We start from the raw sequence: 25,000 nt of genomic DNA on the forward strand, positions 1-25,000 counted from the left end.
TCTTACAAACGAACCTTATTTGGACCAAATAGTAACTGGTGATGAGAAATGAGTTCTCTATAAAAATGTCAAGTGCCGAAGATAGTGGGTAGGGAAAGGAGAAACACCGACACCCTGGGTTAAAGAAGGTCTTCACCCATATAAGGTGTTGTTATCTGTTTGGTGGGATATGAAAGGTTTAGCCCACTTTGAACTTTTAAACCCAAACCAAACGATAACAAAGGAGATTTACTACAGCAGCTTGACTGTTAGTTGAAATGTCCAATGAAATGAGACAAATTTCAAATTTTTATCTGTCAATGTAAATTGTATATTTATACAGATAACCTTAATTTTTGTTCCATTCTCAGTCAAAACTGTCTGACCAACAGGAACATGAAACTCTGAGTAGCAGTTTTTTGTGATGTTTTTGTAGCTTAAATAATAAAGCATATTACTCTACTTCCGGTATTTGAGTACTATTTTTCCCACCTTGTTCCACATTTATATGCTTATACATATATATATACAATGGTACCTTGACTTACGAATGTCCCAACTAACAAGTTTTTCAAGATACGAGCCCTCTCTTGGCCGAATTTTTTGCTTTGTGTTGCGAGCTAAAATTCGGGTTACAAGCCAGCATCAGATACCCCACCGCTAGTTGGCATAGCGAATGCCACAATGGACGCCTAACATCCACCCAACACCCTTATCTCACTCGATAGCTAGACAGATATGCACGTCAGCAAATATGAAGATCTTTAGTAGATCGAGAGCTAGACAGACATGCGCATTAGCAAGTACAAAGATTGTTAGAGGATCGTTAACTAGATGGGTAGTAAAATGCTTACTTAGTCATTGCAGGCTACAGAAACATCAGTGTTGGGCTCGCAATTGTGCTTGCAGTTATTTTGCAAAACTTCGTTTTTCCAACCATAGGTCCAAAGAAAATGAGTGCGAAGGACAATGGTGAGAAGAAGCGGATGATGTGCATTGAATTAAAGAAAGAAATTATCGAAAAACATGATCAAAGTGTGCGTGTAGTCAACATGGCGAAGCAGTACGAGTGTAGCACTACTATGATCTGCACCATACTGAAACAGGAGTCGATAAATGCTATAACGCCAGTCAAGGGCATTAAAATAATTTCTAAACAGCAGGCATCTATCCATGAAAATATGGAGAAGCTACTGATGATGTGGTTGATGGAGAAGCAGCTCATAGGAGATACCGTGATAGAGGCTATAATCCATGAGAAAGCATGAGCTATTTACGCTGATTTGTTGCAGCAAACTTCAGGCACTTGTACGGACGAGGCATTAGGTGAGCCATTTAAAGCTAGGCGAGGTTGGTTCGAGAATTTTAAAAAGAGGACTGATATTCATTCTCTTGTCGGGCATGGTGAAGCAGCGAGAGCGAACATGATGGATTACCGCAAAACTTTTGCCGGAATTATCACAGCCGAAGGATACATCCGCCATCAAGTCTTCAACTGTGATGAGACAGGATTTTGGAAGAAGATGCCAAGGAGGACTTATATAATGGCAGAGGAGAAAAGGATAGGCTAACCCTTGCACTGTGTGCCAATGCGAGCAGCGACTGCTAGATTAAGCTGCTGCTCGTTTATCGTAGGGAAAAGCCTGTGATTTAAAGAGAGTGATTGATGAGTAGACCAAGACCTGCCTTTAAATCACATAAGATTCTGAAAGAGAAACTGCAAGTTATGTGGAGGGCAAATCCAAGGGCATGGGTCACCAAGCAGTTCATTGTGGAGTGGGTGAATTTTGTCTTTGGTCCTGACGTTAAGAAATATCTCCAGGAAAATAACCTACCCCTGCAAGCCCTTCTCATCCAGGTCATGCACCTGCTCATCCACCTAAGCTCGAAAATGACATCCTTGAAGGGTTCAAGTTTATAAAGGTTCTCTACCTTCCACCCAACACCACCCATATCCTGCAACTCATGGACCAGTAGGAGATTTCTAGTTTCAAGAAGCTCTTCCCCAAGCACCTGCTCCGCCACTGCTTTGAGGTGACGGGGAGCACAAACCTTCGAGAGTTCTGGAAGGACCACTATAACATCGTGATATGCCTCAGAATTATCGATATGGCCTAGTAGGGTGTTACAAAGATGACCTTGACCTCTGCATGGAAGGAGCCATGGCCTGAGGTTGTGTCTGAAACAGACTTTGAAAAACTGGAACCCGAAACGGCAGTAGTGGAAGAGATTGTATCCTTCGGCAAGTCCATGGACCTGGATGTGGATGAAGGTGACATCTGCGAGCTCATCAAGGAGCATTCCGAGGAACTGACAGAGGAAGAGCTAAAAGAGATACAGATGCAGCAGCACACGGAGGTTTTGCAGGAAATAGGTGATGCAGAGGAGATGGAGGGAGTTATCTCTACCATTGCGATAAACGAAATGTTGGAAATGTGGGAGAAATTTTCAGACTTTATTTAAAAGAAACACCAAGAAAAAGTTGCACCTAGGCGTGTGATGGTGCTATATAATGACACTTGCCTGACTCATTTCAGAAGCATTCTGAAAGTGAGGATGAAACAGATAAAAGTGAGGAAAGCGTAGTGACAAGAGCAAAAACCAGTGAATAAGATTCAGTTATTCAGTTCAGCCATTCTCCTCCATCGTCTGATCTCCAAGGTACATTATATTTAATAAAATCGGTTTATTACAGTACATTGTATTGATATTTATACAATATTTGTTATTTATAAGTACATTTTTTCTCATTTAATGACACGCAATAGAAAAATTGCAGTGTTTTTTGGAGGCCCCGGAACTAATTAATTGCATTTCAATTCATTTCAATGCTGAAATTTCATTTAATATACAAGTTATTTGAGTTATGAGCTCCGTCATAAAATGAATTAAACTCATAAGTCAAGGCACTACTGTATATTATATATATATATATATATATATATATATATATATATATAATATATATATATATATATATATATATATGTATGTATATATATATATGTATATATATATATATATATATAATTAATTAATAAGGGTGAGAGAATTAGATACTAATTTAATAGTATATTTATTCAACACCAAGTGGCCTAGTGCTACGAGAAACCTGGATTATTATAATATTTTATAACATATTATAATATTTTTACAAAATAAATATAAGAGAGTGGTCACTATATTGCTCACTCTAGCACCAGTTAATCCAAAAGGTTTCAACCACGAAAATACATGTTTCCCATGAAAGTCAGTACGACTGTTAGCTCACACGGACAGGGCAAATAAAAATAACAAAATACAGATTATTTTGGGACAATTGTTTCGCTATTAATGAATTAAATGTAATATTACTTATAAAAAAAATCCATTTGTAGCTCGTCAGCCAAGACTATCTGGATGAAATCCACTCAATCACACGCCAGATTTTACCATAACGATAAATACGCGTGTGGTTCAATTGATTACATCCGACGTTATAATTCAAATGCCCCAACCAACAGCGCGCCAAACTTTCACGGAAAACAAATACAGCATTTAGAAATAAATGCAGCATAATTATAATTAATTAATAAGGGTGAGAGAATTAGATACTAATTTAATAGTATATTTATTCAACACCAAGTGGCCTAGTGCTACGAGAAACCTGGATTATTATAATATTTTATAACATATTATAATATTTTTACAAAATAAATATAAGAGAGTGGTCACTATATTGCTCACTCTAGCACCAGTTAATCCAAAAGGTTTCAACCACGAAAATACATGTTTCCCATGAAAGTCAGTACGACTGTTAGCTCACACGGACAGGGCAAATAAAAATAACAAAATACAGATTATTTTGGGACAATTGTTTCGCTATTAATGAATTAAATGTAATATTACTTACAAAAAAATCCATTTGTAGCTCGTCAGCCAAGACTATCTGGATGAACTGTATTTTGTTATTTTTATTTGCCCTGTCCGTATATATAAATATATATATATATATAATATATATATATATATATATATATATATAGGAAAGGTGTAGGTAGAAACTCCATAAGATGTACCCAGTGTAAGCTATGGACGCATAAGAGGTGCAGCAACATCAAAGGGAAATTAACTGATAAGATAGCTTTCATGTGTGGCAGATGCACAGGGACAATAGACACCACAGATACTCAGAAAACAGATTCCATCACACTCCAGGGGGAGAAACTAGAAGTAGTTGATAGTTTCCGCTACCTAGGTGACTAAGTTAGTAGTGGAGGTGGATGTTCAGAGAGTGTCACCACTAGAATACGAATAGCCTGGGCAAAGTTTAGAAAGCTCCTACCCCTACTGGTGACAAAGGGTCTCTCGCACAGAGCGAAAGGTAGATTGTATGATGCATGTGTGCGAACCACCATGCTTCACGGTAGTGAAACATGGGCTGTGACTGCAGAGGACATGCGTAGACTTGAAAGATATGAAGCTAGCATGATCCGCTGGATGTGTAATGTCACTGTGCACTCACGACAGAGTGTAAGCACCCTGAGAGAAATGCTGGACATAAGAAGCATCAGATGTGGTGTGCAAGAGCGACGCTTGCGATGGTATGGTCATGTACTGCAGATGGATGAGGAGAGATGTGTGAAGAAGTGCCACTCCCAAACAGTTGAAGGGATCAGGGTGGGAGGTAGACCCAGGAAGACATGGGATTAGGTGGTCAAGCATGACCTCAGAGCATTGGGCCTCAGAGCAATGACAAAGGACCGAGATCTCTGGAGATATGCTGTGACTGCAAAGACCCGGGCTGCTTCCTGCACCAGTTCCACATAGCCCCAGCCCATTCAATGTACCTTGGATTTCAGAACAACCTGCTGTGCTTGAGGAGATCTATTGAGTCAAGTACATGATGAACATCGAAATAAATATCAAATGGAAATAGTAGTTGTGATACCTGTGCTGGTGGCATGTAAAAAGCACCATCCAAACATGGCTAATGCCAGCGCCGCCTTGACTGGCTTCTGTGCCCGTGGCATGTAAAAAGCACCATCCGAACGTGGCCGATGCCAGCACCACCTTGACTGACTTCTGTGCCCGTGGCATGTAAAAAGCACCATCCGAACATGGCCGATGCCAGCGCCACCTTGACTGGCTTCTGTGCTGGTGGCACGTAAAAAACACCCACTACACTCGCGGAGTGGTTGGCGTTAGGAAGGGCATCCATCTGTAGAAACACTACCAGATCAGACTAGAGCCAGGTGCAGCCTTCTGGCTTCCCAGACCCTGGTCGAACCGTCCAACCCGTGCTAGCATGGAAAACGGACGTTAAACGATGATGATGATGATGATGATGATATATATATATATATATATAATTGTTAAAGAGGACAACAAATGTTAAAACTAGGTAAACATCTCAAGTCATATACATTATTATTATTGGAAAAAATTCAAAGTCTTACACCTGTTTCTGGGATATCACAGAGTATGGGATATTCTGCCATCGAAGACAATGAGAAGATTATAGATTAATGAAATTACGACATAGAGGACACGAGTAAAGGAATAAGGAGATGAAGGATGAGAAGAAAAGAGAAGCTTAAAAGTTCACAGTTCAGCTTTCCAATCATGTAGAAGTAAGTCCGTAAGTCCTTAGATGCAATCCTGCATAAATCTATGTAGGTTAAAGTCTTGATAGTGTTGTCGTCTTTAACAATTATATATCCGCTATATCAGAAATCTGCAATGACCCTGTAACTACCGTCTCGGCTATGACCTTGGAGCCCTAGTAATCCGTTACAGCACTTACCTAGCGTATTTAGTCGTTTAGATCACCTGCGAACTAAACCCCCATATTTTGTATATATATATATAACACCAAGTAAGTTAGGGGTTATGGATCCAACCCACTAAGGGATAGTATTTATCCAATATACTGTTGGTATAGTACCCAAATTCTTAATACATAAATGTTTTTAATTGCAATGCAATTAACTCATTTATTGTATTAAACGGGTGAAGGTAAAGAAATATTTTACCATTAATATATATATAATATATATATATATATATATATATATATATATAGAGAGAGAGAGAGAGAGAGAGGGGGAGCGATACACACATACACACACACACATTATGTATATACCGAGAGGGAGGGAGAGAGAGAAAGAGACTGAGACAGAGATAGACAGACTGACAAGCAGACAGATAGAAAGAGGTAGATGTACAGAGACAGACGGACAAGCAGATAGACAGAGATTGACAGGCACAGGTAGACAGAGATAAACAGATAGAGAGAGAAAAAGAGCGAGAGAGGGAGAGGGAGAATGAAAGAGAGAGAGAGAGAAGAAGGATAGCAGAAGTTAGACACAGTGAGAAATGGAGTGGGATGATAAAAACTGAATGCCAGAGATGTAGAATATGCATTGGAAACAGCTGCAGGTAGAGTAGTTTTGAGAAGTAAACGCGACTAGAGAAAAGGGAAAGAAAAGTTGGAAAGGTGAAAAAGAGAAAATGTTGAGAAAAGTAATTTAGGAATATGTAGTCAAGTTTGTAATGTCGCTCTCATTCATTCTAGCTTTCCTCTCCTCACCTCTTTCGCTCTTACGCTGTCACTACCTCTTTCTCGCTCTCCTCACCTGAATGTGTATGTGTTTGTGTGTGTGTGTGTGTGTGTGTGTGTGTAAGTATTTATGTGTGCATGTCTGCATGCACGTGCACACATGCACATGTGTAATGTATTAAAGTTTATGACGTCACTCTACTTGTCTCTCTCCCCCCTCCCTCCCCACCAGTGTATGTCTGTGTATGAGCGTGTAAGGAAGCGAAGTTTATGACGTCACTTATTCTTGCTTTTTCTCTCTCCACCTCTCTGTCACTCTTCAGCTATCTATCTATCTATCTATCTATCTATCTATTTATGTATGTATGTATGTATGTATGTATCTACCTATCTATCTATTTATGTATGTATGTATGTAAGTATCTATCTATCTATCTATCTATCTATCTATTTATGTGTGTGTTTGTGTGTGTTTGAAGTGTAACTTCTACGTCCCAACATCTAAGTACATGTATTGAACATATAGTGAACACAGATATATATAGCGCCAATCTCTCTTCATCAAAATAGTTCTACTTAAGTTGCGCATATGTGTGTATATATATGTGTATATACAGGTAAAATTGTATTTATCTATGTGTGTGTGTGCATTTGTGTAACAGCTAAGTGGGAGTTAGTAGTTAATATAAAATAGTGATGTCAAAAGTACTTTACAAAGAATATGAAGTGTAACAAGAATTTAACAAGTTCATTTCATTTACAGTATATGGGAGTTAGGGGAGAAAGTTATCTTAACAACTATGTTAATATCTCAAAGACATGGAACGTTAAAAAGTAAAAAATAGGAAAAAAAATGTGTATACACACACACACACACACACACACACACACACACACACACACACAAACACACACACACACACAACACACATGTATTCATACATGCCTATACCAGTGTTTACCACCAATCCGACTTTATTTCCTCATAACTTTCAGGAAACAGCTATTTTTTAATGAAATTTTCTACAAATACCTTTCAGATGATATGGATTGTGATTAAATCGAATTTAATGTAAAGGAATAAATGGTGGGTGCGTACACAGACATACTGATCCACATAACATAAGGTTTTCAAAATTTCATGTTTCAGTCTGTAGATTTAAATGCGACGTGTCAGTATGTATGTGTTCCCACCCACTATTTTTGTTTTCCTCATTAAATTCTGATGTAGTCATAGTCTACACCATCTGAAAGACATTTGTAGAGAATTTTATTAAAAATACCCGTTTCTCTTAAAGTTATGAGGAAACAAAGTTGGCGAGGTGCACACTAAAGACCAAGGATGCCAGAAATGCAAAGACGACTAATTGCGAGTTTAAAAATGCCTGAGTCCAAATACAAATAGAAGGAAATATGCGAAAGCAGAATTCCTTTGATTAGATGTTACAATGGTAAAGTGAAAGTTCATAGGCTGACCAAGATACTCTCATGGAATGTGACCAAATGAGGTTTATTTTTCGACACTGTCCCCCTTGCAGTCCACACACTTCTTCCATTGGTGTTGCAGTGCCTAGGTCCTATTGGTGAAGAGGCTTTCATCCCGTTGGTCAAAAAAATGGCCTCAACAGCAGATATGACATCATCATCACTGCAATACTGGTTCTCAGCCAAGTATTGTTTCATGTTGGGGGAAATGAGGAGAATAGGGAGGGTGACCAACCAGTTCAAAGCTACAGTCACACACTGCAGCAAAAACAAAGGATGTGTGCTGGAGTTTTGTTCTGCTGAAACAAGATCCCTTTCATCAGTTTTCTGAGGCGTTTGTTCTTGATAGCTTTATGTAATTGCCACAGCAAGCTGGTAAAATACTCTCTATTGATGGTGTGACCCTTTTGAAGATAGTCAATAAACATGATATCTTCCCTGAAGATGAAATGTTATCACCTACTCTGCAGATGAAATGACTTTGGCCTTCTTTGGAGTAGGTGAGGAAGTGTGAAACCACTGTATGGATTGTCTCATTGTTTTGGGCTCAAAGTGATAAAGCCAACACACATCCTGGGTTATGAAACATTCAAGGAAGTCAGCTGGATCTGCCTCAAATAATGTCAGATCTTTCTGCGATGTGATCAGCCTGGTGTGCTTTTGATCAAATGCCAGAAGACATGACACTCACTGAGCAGAAACCTTCATCATACCAAGTTATTGTGTAGAATATTCTCAACTCTCTCATGGAATAAGCTAATAGCATTGGCTATTTGATTTATAGCCAATTGCTTATCATCTATCAGCACGCAGTGAACACAATCAATGTTTACCTCAATAGTGGCAGCTGCAGGACATCCAGACCTTGGGTCATCTTCAAGACTCTCCCTTCCCTCCTAGATTCATCTGCCCACTTTTGCACTGTTGATAAAACTAGAGTGTCCATCCCCTAGTGTAGCAACCAGGTCAGCATGAATGTCACTGGGGGCTAAAGCCTTTTTTCTTCAGGTACTCGATAACACCATTATACCAAATTTTGTCAATTTCAAGAGAAATTGCTACTAGTTACTTTTGAAGTGTTATTTGAATAGTCAGATGTCCAGTTTACCTTGAAAGAAACATCACAATTATTTATAAGAAGAATTGAAATTAATGCATGCAAGATTTCACAGTTCTAGCATCACTCCTTGATAATCAACCTATAAACATTTCATCCCATCCTTGTATATATCATTGCATGTGTGAGTTCTAGCTTCAGACAAGACTCATTGTGTTAATAGCTGTTCTAGCTAAAGTTAACCTCAAGTGGCTGAGTTGAAGAGTGCAACTCAATAGTTGTTGCTGCTGTTGCTGTTGTTGTTGTTGTTGCTGTTGTTAAGCAACAAAATGGTTAAGGGTGATTAGGTGATGGTCTAGAGCTTAGGGGTGGGAGACCCCAGACCTTAGAAGAAAAAACAAACTTTGGTCGTCTTGTAGTTGAGGGCTCTTTGTTGACGCCTGATACCACTGGGAGGTGGCCCTCGAAGTCACTGGAAATGGAGATCTCCAGTCCAAATTCTTGGGCGGCTGCTGTTGCTGTTGGCCATCCTGCTCAATGTTTTGTTGTGTTAAATAATATTTTCATGTTTCAAGCACCTTAACACCTTAACTGCTAAATGACTGTCTTTGTTTTTATAATCTTCATTAAAACGATGAGCCATGAAATAGAATGGTCAACTAGACACAACTGATTGTCTGAATTATAAACTCTAAAAACTTTTCTTTTAGGCTAGGTAAACAAGCAAAAAGTACAAAAATACCTCTCTTCTTCTACAGAATTTTATAGATATGATGAAAATTCTAGCCAATGAACAATAAATTTAGTTTTCAGATCTGGCCAGAATATCAGATACATTATTCTCCATGCAGAAAGATTGCTCTAAACAATGAACAAAATAAGGATATAAGAGTAGTCTTACAAATAAAGGAATAGTAAATGAGATGATCGGGTTTAAATGTATATACTTGATACATGCAAAACAAAGATAGCAGATAGCATGAGAAGTCTTGCTGGATATGCCGAGCCAAATAGCAAACCAAACTTTCCCAACATTTTATCATGACCAAAGTGAAACCATATAGATTGAAAGTTATATAGGAATTGGTTAACAGCTGGTTGAAATGACAGAAGAAGTGTAGCATGTGTTCTTAATGGAAGTGTCAATCAAAGATGATGGGTGATATTAGCCATTTTGATTGAGATAAGTAATGTAGTGAGTTGACATGACCAAGGTCTCATAGAAAGTGAAGCAGTACTAGTATAACTGTAGCTAGAAGCAGCCTCTATTAGAAGTGTTGTCAGGAGTTTGAGCTTAACTCTTAAATGACAAGAAAGAATTACATGAATGTATGTACAAAACGGATAAAAAAACAAAAAAAAATCTTTTATTCTTTAGGATAATTTTTTATATTTATTTTCACTTTAAACTAGTTGAAAAGGGCTGTAAAATATTCGTTTTTCTTTGGATCTGGCATGAGTATAAATTCATTTGAGATACCTACGTTGTTGTCAAACAAATGTACAAAAGAAGAAAAATTGGGGAATTTTTTTCCATCCAGAGCTTGTTGAAGCATCTGTTTCTTCTGTGCTATCTAGGACTTCATTATCATCATCTTCTTCATGAGGGAAAGTCAGAAAAACAACTTGTGCATCGATGTATAAATCTTCCATTTGCCACTTGATATCTCTCAATGATAAGGGTGTAGGGCACTACCCAAGAATTTATGACAGATGGACTGTAGACAAGAACATCACTGCAGGGAAGCTGGTTTGCACTGAAGTTGAGTGGGCTTCCAGTTAAGTGGGCTTTTAGAAGCAAGAGTTGATTGACAGCTGTCACCCTCATGAGTTCAACTATATAAATCTTTCACTAACATATTTTGGGTCTCTGTTAATTTTTGTGTGTATAGCTTAACTAAAGCTATAACTGGTGATCCCACAGAAGAACAACAGTTTTCGTTTCATACATCAAAGTAAACAGAAAATCAAAGAAACATGGCAAGCAGTCACACAACAGCATCGAAGCTACCACAATTCTGGTTAAACTATGGAACTAGATGAGGGCATGGCAATGAGGATGCTGGACATTTTAACCCAACCCCAAGTAACTCACAAATATAAACATGGGCATTCACTATTGCCAATATCCATCAGCCCATTATCGGGGCAGACTTTCTTTGAGCACACTTGCTACTGGTTGATTTGCAGAGGAGACGACTCATTAACAGTAACACATACACTTTCGTGTCTCTGCAACATCTGCATATCCCCCCACCCTGCATAGCAACCGTTTCTCAGACTGAGAACAAATTCTTGAATCTCCTTGCAAGTCACCCCAACCTCACTTCCCTAACATTCTCCAAACCGACAGCCCACCATGGAGTGACACACCACATCCTCACCATTCACCCCCCAACCCAGTGCACAGCCATGTACATCATCTATCACCAGACAAACTTGCTATCACAAAGGCCGAGTTTGACAATATAGAGGCACTGGGCATAGTTCATCAATCAAGCAGTCCCTGGTTGTCATCCTTGCATGTGGCAAATCCCAACTGAGATTGGTGACCTTGTAGAGATCACCACCATCTCAGCATAGACACAACACCCAACCACTACCTCATTCTGCACATACAGGACTTCTCAGCTCACCTAGCCAGGTGCTTGATTTACTCAAAGGTCGACCTCGTCCGAGGTTACCACCAAATACCAATACAAGATGACGATGTACCTAAAACTACTGAGATCACTCTTTTCAGGCTGTATGAATTCCTACATACACCCTTTGGCCTGAGAAATGCAGCATAATCCTTCCAACACATGATGGACACTGTGTAAAGAGGTCTTGATTTTGTCTTTGCGTACTTAGATGATATCCTTATCACAAACCAAAATGCAGAGCTACACAAGAACCACCTGGTGACTCTTTTTGATAGACTGGAACAGTATGGTCATATAATCAACTCTGTCAGTGTGTTTTTGGTGTTACAGAAATCGACTTCGTGGGACATCGAATCACAGGTGCTGGTGCTATACCCCTACCAGGAAAAGTGAAAGCTATTTCATCCTTTCGACAGCCCATCACAAGCAAGGCTCTACACCAATTTCTGAGCATGGTAAACTTTTACCATTGCTTCATCCCTTCTGCAGCAAGAGTGATGAGCAAGTTACTATCAAAAGATCATTCAAATAGACAAGTGGCGTGGGATGGTGCAATGACCTCAGCCTTCAAATCCACAAAACAAGTCCTGGCTAAAGCACACATGCTGTCCCATCCTCATATGTCAACTTGGACTGCATTCACAGCCGATGCCTCCAGCACAGCCATTGGGGGCATTTTGGAGCAATGCATCAATGGTCAGTGGTGACCACTTGCCTACTTCAGTTGACAACTATGACCTCCTGAACAGAAATACAGTGCTTTTGACAAGGAACTGCTGGCTGTCCATCAAAGTATCCGCCACTTTCGCTATTCTGTTGAAGGCTGCACGTTTACAGTGTTCATAAACTACAAACCATTCATCATTGCTATGAGCAAGCTCTCAGAGCATTAGTCTGCATACCAGCAACAACAGCTATTGACCATTTCTGAGTACACCATGGACATCCAACACATAGCTGGAAAAGGCAACTGAGTTGCCAACACACCCTCTTGTGCCCCTATCTGCTCTTACTCCAACCTAACCCCAATAATGGAAGGCCTGGATTACAAGGCTATGGCTGCAGCCCAACAGACAGATGACAAGATCAGGGCCTACTGTACTGCCATCACATCACTTTCCTATGCTCTTTGGCTCCAATGGCACAACTCTACTCTGTGATGTATCCACTGGAAAGCCATGACTGACTGTCCCATTAGCCTGGTGCAGGAAGGTTTTTGACATCATTCATGGACTGTCCCACCCAGGTGCTAGAGCCATATGGTGCCTGATGTCAAGCAAATTTATTTGACATGGAATGGCCAAGCAAATTGATGAGTAGACCAAGACCTGCCTCTCCTGTCAAGAAGCCAAGTTCCATCAGCACACCAAAGTACCCCTCAGCAACTATGAACCACCCATTTCAGCCACGTCAACATTGACCTTGTTGGTCCCTACCACCTTCACAAGGTTGTTTGTACCTACTGACCTTGGTAGACTGCTACACTCTTTGGGCTGAAGCTATCCCTCTCCGAAGCACAAAAACATAAGAAGTCAGCCAGAACTTCATCACAAACTGGGATGCCTGTTTTGGTGTTCCAGACAGCATCTCATCTGATCGGGGTCCACAATTTATCTCAAAATTGTAGAATGACATGTGTAATCTTTTTGGAATTACAATGAAGTGCACAACAGCCTACCATCCACAGGCCAACAGGTTAGTGGAGAAACATCACTACCGCCTGAAGGAATCCTTGGCAACCAGACTTAACAGGCCCAATTGGATTGATTAACTTCCATGGGTGATGCTAGGAATCTGCACTGCCCCAAAGGAAAATCTTGACATTCCTTCCACGAAAATGGTGTATGGTACCCCTCTTACAGTGCCACAAAAGTTCCTTCCAAACACAAAATCAGACTCAGATATCAAAAGGTACCTTGTGCAACTGAGAGACAGTGTGAGCCAGTTGTGCCCTATTCCCATGTCAACACATGGTACACCTAGATCATCCATACCAAATGACCTTCACATGGATAGCTTCATGTTTGTTCGGTGTGACACCTGATGAAAACCCCCTCCAGTCACCCTACGATGGCCCATATGAAGTCATATTTCCTAGAAACAAATCATTCCAATTCCTAATTGGTGGACAGCAAGACACAGTTTACATTGATAGGTTGAAACTGGCTCATCTCGATATTGACAGACCTGTGTAAATAGCCCAACCACTGAACAAGGGCTGCCCCAGGCAAATCACACCAACCCTTGACAAGGAACAGTCTCCAAAGAGCTGAGTAACCATACGCATAGGCAGGGCAGTTACTACACTTTCCTGACTCCAATGACAGTCAAGAGTTCTGTGGGAGAGCTATATGTAGGACATTGCCCAAGGATTTATGACAGATGAACTGTAGACAGGAACTTCGCTGTGGGCTAGCTAGGGAGCTGGTCTGTGGTGAAGCTTACTTCCAGTTAAGCGGGCTTTTATGAAGCAGGAGTTGATTGGTAGCTGTCACCCTCATGTCCTCAACTATATAAATCTTTCACTAACACATTCTGGGTCTCTGTTAATTATTTTGTGTACAGCTTAACTAAAGCTATAAGGGTTACTTACACCTAGGTGCATTTGATGAATAACTACCTGGGAATCAATTGATGATGGCTGTATTCATGTAAAATTTTTGAAATATCAGTTGAGGATGTCCATTGTTTGTGGGTTCACATTAAAACATACTTAAAACTGGAGATTAACTGCTAATATATGAAGGCATATACTTGTATGTATATTGTAGTAGCATTGTACAAGCTTATATAGAAAACTGATAAAAGAAAATCACAGACGCATTGCAGCATTGGCCATATCCCAAGAAAACAAATTGCACCTATGCCAAAGAATGAAAAGTGGAAATCCAACTGAGTTATAGGGTAATGGGACTGAATGAAAAAGGATGGTGAGTCAGCAAAAAAAAAACAAAAAAAAACAAAAAAATAAAGCACCATATAAACACGAACCAGATGCAAATGAGAGTTTCATGGATTTATGCACTAAATGAAAGAGAGATGTGAGATGTGTTCACCAGTTACAAGAGGGGATGTCTACTGGAATTGAATGTAGCATGAAATTTCATACAAGTGGGTCTATAGAAAGGTGAAATATATGTTTCACATGAATGCTAAGTTGCAGGGTAAGGGTGAAAATTTTAGACTGTAAAATGCCAGGTGTTGTGCTTGTATACTTATCAATACATATGAGGTTGGGTGCACAAAAATAAAGCAAAAATCAAATACCAGAGAAATCTATCCAGGAGAAACAGGTATGTAAATTACTGAATGACAGTCTAGGAAGGAACATGTTGAATCAAGTAAAAAGATTTCAATGATTAAAAACAACTGAAAAAGAAAAAGGAAATCAGTGCAAACATTTGGCAAAAATTAATGAAATGTAAACAAAAGATAAAAATCTCTCCAATACATAGTCCTGTAGGCAATGAGGCATTTAACATCTTTCAGTTTTTCAAAAATGGTGGAAACATAACCAGCAGAGGTGTTTTCTTTGTCAATGATTTTTGAAACTTCAGGCAACATGTGAATGATAAATGATAAAGAATAATTTTCAACTGTATCCTTTGGGTAACTGGCATTGTATTTTGTTGAGTCACCAACTATAATGTGTTCAGAAATTAAATAGCATTTAGATTTGTCCAAAAGTAAGGGTTCACTATTTCTAATTATAAAAGCTGAAGATTCTGTTCAAATGTTGCTTTGATTACCAATTAAGAGTTATGGTTATATGTTGTTGAGAATAAGAATGTGGGAGTGTTTTTGAAGACTAATAGACAAGTGTTTTTAGAACATAAAGTTTATATTAAATGCTAAAAAGTGTGTTTAGTGTGTTGTTTAGTCATAAATTCTTTGTTAGTAGTTCACAATATTAGAGAGGCTATAAGATATGAAGACAGTAATGACCACATTAATATTGAGTTTCCATATATTTTATTAACCCACATTGTTTATATTTACAAGTGTACATGTAGTTAATTTAATAGAATAACATTCATGAAACAAACATAATGATTAGGAATTTTCTGTAACATATGTTAGATAATATTTTTCTCAACTCTAGATACAAGGCCTGGAATATTTTTTGGTGGGGGTGGGGGGGGCAGTCAATTAGATCGACCCCAGTATGCAATTGGTATTTAATTTATCTACCCTGAAGGGATGAAAAGCAAAGTCAACCTTGGTGGAATTTGATCTCAGAAAGTAAAGACAGACAAAATACCATTGAGCATTTTGCCCGGCATACTAATGTTTCTGCCAGCTCGCCACCTTGTATGTTAGATAATATTATGCAAATAATGTTGTTGTTGCTACTGCTATTACCATTGCTACCCTCCTATGCTGGGCAATGGTGAAGTGTCTCAGATATCGTTTTTTGTTTTAATAATCATCATTGTAAAGGAGAGACATGAAATAGAAGGGTCAAATTGACACAATTGATTTGTTTAACTGGACTTGCTGAAAAACTTTTGTTGGTCGGCTAATAAACAAACAAGAAACAATGCACACCCAAGGATTCTGAATATCGAGTTTTGAATCTAGCCAGATCCTGCTACATTATAGACAATGTACAGCAAGAGTTAAATACATGATACTCTATTGTGTTAATCAGATTATATATGCAACAGCAACAGGATGAACTCAAGATACAGTCACTGCTCTGCATGACATTCCTTTCAACTCTAGGCACAAGGCCCCCAAATTTTTTCTTGGGGGTGGGTAGTCAATTAGATCAACCTCAGTATGCAACTGGTACTTAATTTATTGACCACCGAAAGGATGAAAGGCAAAGTCAACCTTGGAGGAATTTGAACTCAGAACGTAAAGACAGACAAAATACTGCTAAGCATTTCACCCGGCATGCTAGCATTTCTGCCAGCTCACCGCCTTAGTGTTGTAACAATATTACAAGATGAAACTTGAGAACAAAGTGTTACATGGTGAGAAAATACAAATATGTGAGCTGCTGACAGAATGAAAAAATAAAACAAAAGGTGATAGAAATATCAGAAATATTATAATGATGAGAATATGAGGTGGGTATGACTTGACCATTTTCTAAAACAAATACTGCTTCAGAAAATGATATATTACATTAAATCCCTATGGAGAATTTCCTGTCATATCTCAATTTTGTAGAGCAGAGTATTTTCTTGTGAAGTCTACAAATGGCTTAATAACAGTGTAAAGTTCAGTTTCCTCAATAGTGATGTTTTCAAGAATTTCCGAAATAATTTATGAGCCAGCCAGATAGATCATCCTCGTTTCGCCAATTTAAATATTAGATCTTACAAGTTGTCACTAAGATTATAATTTAAACTGTCATCATTCAGTTTAATGCCCACTTCATGGAATTTGTTGAGATAGATTTTCTATAGCCAAGTGCAATGCTTGTTACCAACTCTCACCTGTTTTCAAGTAAGGTAATATTTTCCCAGGACCAGACATGTTTTCACAGAAGATTGGAAATGAAAGACACTGCCTGCATCGTGATAACACTCATTTACTACTATGATACAACGTCAAGGTAAGGATGCAGTATCATGTATGTACACACATGCATGCACATACACATGCACACACACACACACACACACACACTCACACACACACACACACACACATACACAAACACTGATACATAGGCTTCAGCTTCTGTCCACCAAATGCACTCACAAGGCTTTAGTTGGCCAAAGGTTACAGCAGAAGACACTTGCTTGAGATGTCATACTGCAGGGGTGAACCTGAAACCATGTGGTTGGAAAGCAAGCTCTTTACCACACAGCCATGCCTGCACTTGAGCAGAAAATTTCACAGGTCATACCAATTCCCTTACAAATGCTGCAAACAAAGAAGTACAAGATGGGTGCTTGGAGATATTATCATCTTCATTTCAGGTACCTTGAAAGAGCTTTCTACAATGCAGTAGAAATGGTGTCAAAATATAGAAAACCTGATTGTATTTTTACTACTGACATACAACCCATCATAGTCTACATTAAAATTCCTGGTACAAAATATCTCAGATCATTCTGATCTGGTATCTCAAGTATTCAAATTCAATTTAACCCTTTCATTACTGTGTTTATTTTGAGATGTTCTATGTTTCTTTCAATTATTTTAAATATGACAAAGAATTTAGTAAACTAACTAAGTTATCATTAAGTTAGTATTAGGAACGTGAATTGTGAATAAGGCTTGGTGGAATATTTTTATTCAAAACTTATGAAAACAAGACATTTTACAACAGAGCCAGAGCCAGTTTTGGCTGGGTTAGTAACAAAAGGGTTAGATTCACTATTTGAAGACATAGTAACAAGATTCTGCTTTATATCTGTCCAAGCTTCTGTTATTCCACTGAATTTCAAGACCAAGTACTTCATGTTTGAATACTCATAATATAACAAAATAAAGATTTTAAATGCTTCCACTGAAAATGATAAAAAATATTTGATGAGATTCTAAATCCATAAAAAGAGCCAAATCTCTACAACATCTATTATCATTTAGCGTTCACTTTTCCATGTTTGCATGGTCCAGACAGAATTTGTTGAGGTAGATATTCTATAGTTAGATGCCATTTCTGTCATCAACTCTCACCAGCTTCCAATTCTCCATTATCAGTCATGATTTTTCACAGATGACTGAAAATAAACAACATCACTTTTATGATTGATGCTCATTTACTATCATTACATGATAGTAAGACAAGGAAACACACTCACACACACACACATATAGGCATACAACCTGCTTCTTTCAGTTTCCATCAGCCAAATTCACTCACAAGACTTTGGTCAGCTATAGTAGAAGACATTTTCCCAAGGTGCCACACAATGGAACTGAACCCAAGACCAAATGATTGGGAAGCAAGCTTCTTAACTATACAGACAACCTGTGCCTATTCAAAAAGAATGACAAATATGTGGAATTTGTAGTGAAGCAAACTCCAGTTCACTTTCTAAAGAGAATAATGAATTCTTAAAAGTATCTCCCAAAAACTTTAGAAATGGTACAACAGCCTATACAGAGGGTATACCTTCTGTACACTAGTATGTTAAGCTGGTGGTCAAGTTAACAATCCAAATATTATACCAGACAACATATATCTTACAACAGGTGCAGCTACCTCATCAGTCCTGAAATTTTCTCATTCTGTGAAATGTATCTTCAGATACATATATAAATTGTGCCCAGGTGCAAATATGAGAATGCAATGTTTTATTCATGAAGAAATTATGCATTACATAAATGGCCATTGTGTCAGTTATCCAAAAGCTATTTAGAGGTAGCTGTAATATAAAATGCATGATAGAGCACAATTGTCTCCTATTAATCATGGACATAAACAACCATTTTACTTTCTCAAAGGTGTTGAAAGAGAACCATTCCAAAATTCCCAAAACAGAAATACCCCTTTTATGACATGCTCCACACTAAATGAAACTGATATCAGGCTTTAAAATTCCTTACTATTGTGTCTTTGACAAAAGAATAACATAGAAACAGAGAATATATGAAAGAGATAAAATAATCCCTTGAATATATGCAGAAGATCCAAAGGAAACAGATTCTAAAATTATTATTATTCCATGTAAAAGGTGCCAAAAGCTTTGAAGACATTTGCACTAATGACTGTGGTATCACAGCACTTACAAAAGTAGTAACTGGAAACTGAATTCGGCTAAATAATGATGAAGAATGGGTGTGATGTACATCATAAACAGTAAAAAGTCAGAATACTTCCCTAACTGAGAGGATTTTTTGCTATTAGGTGGCAATATGGTTAAGAATATTGCTTTGCATCTTGTAGTTTCAGGTTCAGTCCTACTGTACAGCACATTGGGTGACCAATACCTTGTGAATTGATCAATGGAAACTGTAAAGAAGCTAATCATATACATTCATGTACCTATATGAACGTTTATTTGTGTGTTTATGTTTGTCATCTTTATTGCTTGACAACCAATGTTGGTTTGTTTATGTCTTCATAATTTAGAGGTTCAGTAAAAGAGACCAATAAAATAAGTACCAAACATAAAAATAGATACTGGGGTTGATTTGTTCAACAATATTTCAAAGTGGTGCCCCAATATGGCTGCAGTTTAATAACTAAAATAAGTAAAACATAAAAGATAAAAGATTATCTCGTACTCTAAACAGACCAGTGATCCTCTTTGACAATTTCAGCAGTTTACTTAGGATTCCATAACAGTGGGCAAAACGTGATAAAGCTCACAACTTTGCATGACATGATATTCAAGGAAAACTTATTAACCACAGTCTGTATTGTCACAACTTCGAATTACCTGAATGTGAGGATATCAATGAAGTTCATGTGGAGAATACTACTGATGCTGATATTAAAATACAAAGATTAAATGGACAGCAATGTCACATATTTGACAGTATCATAGAAAGTTTAGATAAGGATGCAGAACATCAACTCTACTTCCTTGATGGCCCCTGGAAGGAGTGGGGAGGCAAGTAAAACATACCTGCACAACACACTTTCAGGATAACCTATGCTAGCATGGAACATGGATGTTAATGAGGATGATGATGATGATAGTGATAATGATGATGATGATGGCAGGAATGTTCTTCCTTAAGCAATAACTGACATTGCTGCTGATATGCTGCAAAATGTCAAGACAGCTTACAGTGGACTTTATATCCCTGTAGCCACCATTAAAATATCATTATGATCCATGCAAATGTCATCAAAATACCCTTAAAAGATTGTTTTTCTAATGTTACTCTGATGTTCATAGATACAATTCCAATGCTTTTTGGGATCACACAACATATAATAGCTATTCTGCTAAAAGCCATAATCAGGATTAGAGAAAAATACTTTTTGGTGGAATCTTTTGTCAAACGGTATGTGTAGTACCAAGAGGTTCCAATACCAATATGTACTTATCATTATGGAAGTATGTGAAGTCTCTCAGACTCTCCTTCAGCATGAGATCACATGGTAACATAACAGTCAACTAGTGGTTGCTGCAGACAGGAAATGATGTAATGAAAATGATTTAGATGCAAACATCTTTGAAATAGTATCAGATGTGATATCACAAAAGGTTATATAAGAATTTTCCTTGACAATGTTTATAACGATTACAGTGAATACATTTGAAAGAAAATAATCTCAATATTAAGAGATTTATGAGTCTTTTGCTAGGTAAAATGACTGAATATGAGAGAGGAGACACCATTGCGGGCAGAGATGATGGGTAAGTTGTGAATGAACACAAAAATTTCAAACCAATTTACTCAGCATTAGGAAGGGCATCCAGCCATAGAATCCATGCCAAATTAGACTGGAGTCTGGTGCAGCCTTTCAGCTTGCCAGCCCTGGTCAAACCATCCAACCCATGCCAGCATGAACAATGGACGTTAAATGATGATGATGATGATGATGATAATGATGGATTCCCTCCCCATGAGCTAAAAGTAGGTTCAAATATAATGTTGATGCATAACCTTAGACCTAGGAAAAATGTAATAGATGGTACTAGACTTATTTTCCAGAGTTTTTGCAAGCCACTGTATAAGTAGAAATTATCATTGGCTACAGAAAAGATGAGAATACGAGGGGCGTTCAATAAGTAATGCCCCTGACCCACTTCCCATAGCAGTAGAGCAACGAAACTTGGCACAGTTATTAGTCTTTTTCTACATAGGAACCATCCAGAGTTACGCATTTCTCCCATCGTTTGATGCGGCTCTGGAGACCGTTTTTGTAGAAGAACCCAGCTTGGTCCTCCAACCTCAACGTGACTTCAGAAATCAAGGCTGCATCATCTGGGAAACGCTTTCCTTTCAAAAACAACTTCATGATTGGGAAGAGGTGAAAATCAGAGGGTGCAAGGTCAGGAAAGTAGGGGGGATGGGGAGGAGTTCATAGCCATACGCCTGTGCTTCTGATCTGGCGACAAGCGAGTTGTGGACCGGAGCGTTGTCCTGCAGGAGGAGGATGCCTTTGCTGATCTTGCCCCGCCTCTTGATTTTGATAACTTCTCTTAATTTCCTCAAAAGTGAAGCATAATAGGCTCCTGCAATTGTGGTACCCTTTGCCAGGAAATCTGGCATCACTACTCCGTCCTGGTCCCAGAAGACTGTGAGCATGACCTTGCCAGCGGAGGGCTGCACCCTTGCCTTCTTTGGAGGAGGTGAGTCACGGTGCTTCCACTGCATTGACTGGGCTTTGGTCTCTGGATCATCGTGATGGACCCAGGTTTCATCCTGTGTAATCAGTCTTTTGAAAAATTTTGACTCATCTTCTTGGCACATCTCCAAATTCACCCTCGAGCACTCGATGCATTCTTGCTTCTGGAAAGGCATGAGCAACCTGGGAATCCATCTGGCAGACACCTTTTGCATATGCAAATAGTCATGAATGATAGTTTCCACAGACCCGGTACTAATCTTGACCTCATGGGCTATTTGGCGAATAATTATGTGTCGATCTTCCAAAATGGCAGCCTCAACTTGACGGACAGATGCCTCATCAATGGCAGAAGGGGGCGACCAGATCTGGGAGCTGTTTCCACAGAGTTCCGACCATGTTTGAATTCACGATGCCAGCGTTTTACAAGGTCATATGATGGGGCATCATCACCATAAGTTACTTTCATTTCATCAAAAGTCTCCCGTGATGTGCGTCCTTTCAAATACAAAAACCGGATCACTGCTCGACACTCAACAGGCTCCATTTCACACTTGACTCGGTTCAAACACGTGTAAATCAGAAACCACAATTAATTCAGAGCTGTAATTTGCCACTTACTCTATAGAGATACAAATGATTGCACATGCAAAATTTTAGCTAGATCAAACAACTGCAAGTGGGTCAGAGGCATTACTTATTGAACGTCCCTCGTACTTAACTCTTTTGTTACCACATTTTTTTTTAACTACTCAGCATTTGTTTCAGTTAATTTTGAAAAATTTATTAAAATAACTCTGTTGTTATTAAACTGATATTTGGAACATAAATTAACATGAAATTTTGATGGAAGGTTTTAATTTAAATCTCTTTAGTATGGGAAGTTTGTATCATAGAACCAAGGGAGGTTTTGGGTGGGTTGGTATCGAAAGGGTTAAAGTGCATTTAACTTCAAGAGATTCAGCACTGCCCTATACACTGAAAAGAAAGCAGTTCTCTATTATCCTTTCCTTTGTTGTGACAATAAACAAGCTATAAGATCAGTCAATTGCTATAGTTCAAATATATTTACCAAAGTCTGTATTTTGTCATATCCAACTATATATGGCACAAAGTAGACCTAAGAATAGTAAAGTCAGAAAGTTACTAATTAATAACAAAATTATTCATTGAGAACTTTTAGATTTAATCCACAAATAATTCATGTCTCAAAATATAGTAAAAGGATTGATTTGTCCTATTCTGCATCTTATATCTTGAGAAGAATGTTGTAAATATTTGATGTAAACTTTTATCTGTTCAGTATTATAATATACTGTGAGTGTTATTGTAAACTACAATCTATATCATATTGTGAAATTATATAAATATTATTGTAAACTGCATTCTATGAAATAGCATAAAGTGTACATATTGCTGTAAACTAAATTGTCTACCACATTATGAAATAATGTGAATGAATTGCTAGACTGCAGCTGTTTGAAATGTAATATGAAATATAATGTGAGATGAAAAAATTGCTATTTACATATTTATTTCATAAGCATAAAAGGCAAGAATTTTTTTATGATGGCGAGAGAACTGTTGACTATATCAACCCCAAGAACTTTTTATGGTACATTGTTTATTGGCCACAGAAGGATAAAAGACGAAGTGGATCCTGGCAGGATTTGAACTCAGAATGTAAAAGATTATAACTAAAAATATTTCATGTGTGTAATTATTCTACCAAACTGAGACTCTCAAACTGTATAGTACTATGAAATATATGAGTTGCATTCCAGAAGTTTTCAGACTTTTTCAGGAGATACAGTTATTAATTTCAAAGAAGTACAAAACACTAATCTCCTTCAAAGTAGGATATCCTGACTTCATTGCACTTGTTGTAATGTTCCATCCACTTCACGAAGAGCCCATAGAAGTCCTCCAAATTGAAGGTGTCCAGGACCCTTGTCATAACCTTCTTCATCTTCAAACTGATTGCTTTTGAGGTTCTCCTTCAGCTTGGGGAACAACCAAATGTTAGAGAAAGCAAAGTCTGGACTGTAGGAAGGGCAAGGCACAGTTTTAATGTCCATCTCTGCCAAGTAGTTGGTTACCAAAATTCTCACCCTGAGAACAAACTTCACATAAATTTTGCACACGTTCAGATCTTCATGAATAGTTCTGGGTACAGTTACTAAACCAACTCCAAACTGTATGCTTATTGTCTTTATAGACACACAGTAGTCTTCATCAAGAAAATTGTGAATTTTCTCAACCAGCTCTGAGTTTCTGAGATCTCTCTCCCTTCCACACCTTTCATTGTCTCTTGTCTTTTATCTACTTGCCTTGAACCTCTTGTGCTAGTCAAAAAGCCAATCCATAAGCAGTCTGGAGTATTTCATAAGATTTTGTAGAGTTTTTAACCCAGCTTAAACAGGACTTTAATCCAGACTGCATTCTGCAAACAACTCAGCTGTAACAAGCAGTGTTTAATAAGATGTGCTCAAAGTACCGTTACAGCTGTCTCCTTCAGCCTGGAATGACGAAAGTTGGCAGGTCAGTTTACTATATGTATAGTTATGATAATACTAAAATTATAATAATCTAGGACAATAATAACTGCCTCACCTCAAAAGTCTCAAACCTTCTGGAGTGCACCTAGTAAATACGATGTTGTAATGAAGAATCCAGGTAAAAAAGTCCATGGAATAAAAGTCACAGAAAAAAGTCACAGGAAAAAAAGTCGCAGGGGTTTTGTTTGGCAGGGTTTAGTCTGAGGGGATTTTGTCCTAGAGGAGTTTTGTCTGGATCCCATAAATTAATTGTGACTTTTTTTTCCTGTGACTTTGTTACCGGCCACCATAAATTAATTGTAACTTTTTTTCCTAGCCAAAATTGTAACTTTATTACTGGGACTATTTTTCATGTGATTTTATTACTGGTCAACATAATGAAGCCTTTGCTTTATTATGAAACATGAAATGCTATCAATGAATTTAACTTAAATCATATTATATAATGTTGTAAATATTGTTGTAGATTGCGACATTAGTATGACAGATTATAAATTTAGATTGCAACTTAGTCATATT

The sequence above is a fragment of the Octopus sinensis genome, linkage group LG2, assembly GCF_006345805.1.
Source record: "Octopus sinensis linkage group LG2, ASM634580v1, whole genome shotgun sequence".
NCBI classification, from domain to species: Eukaryota; Metazoa; Mollusca; class Cephalopoda; order Octopoda; family Octopodidae; genus Octopus; species Octopus sinensis.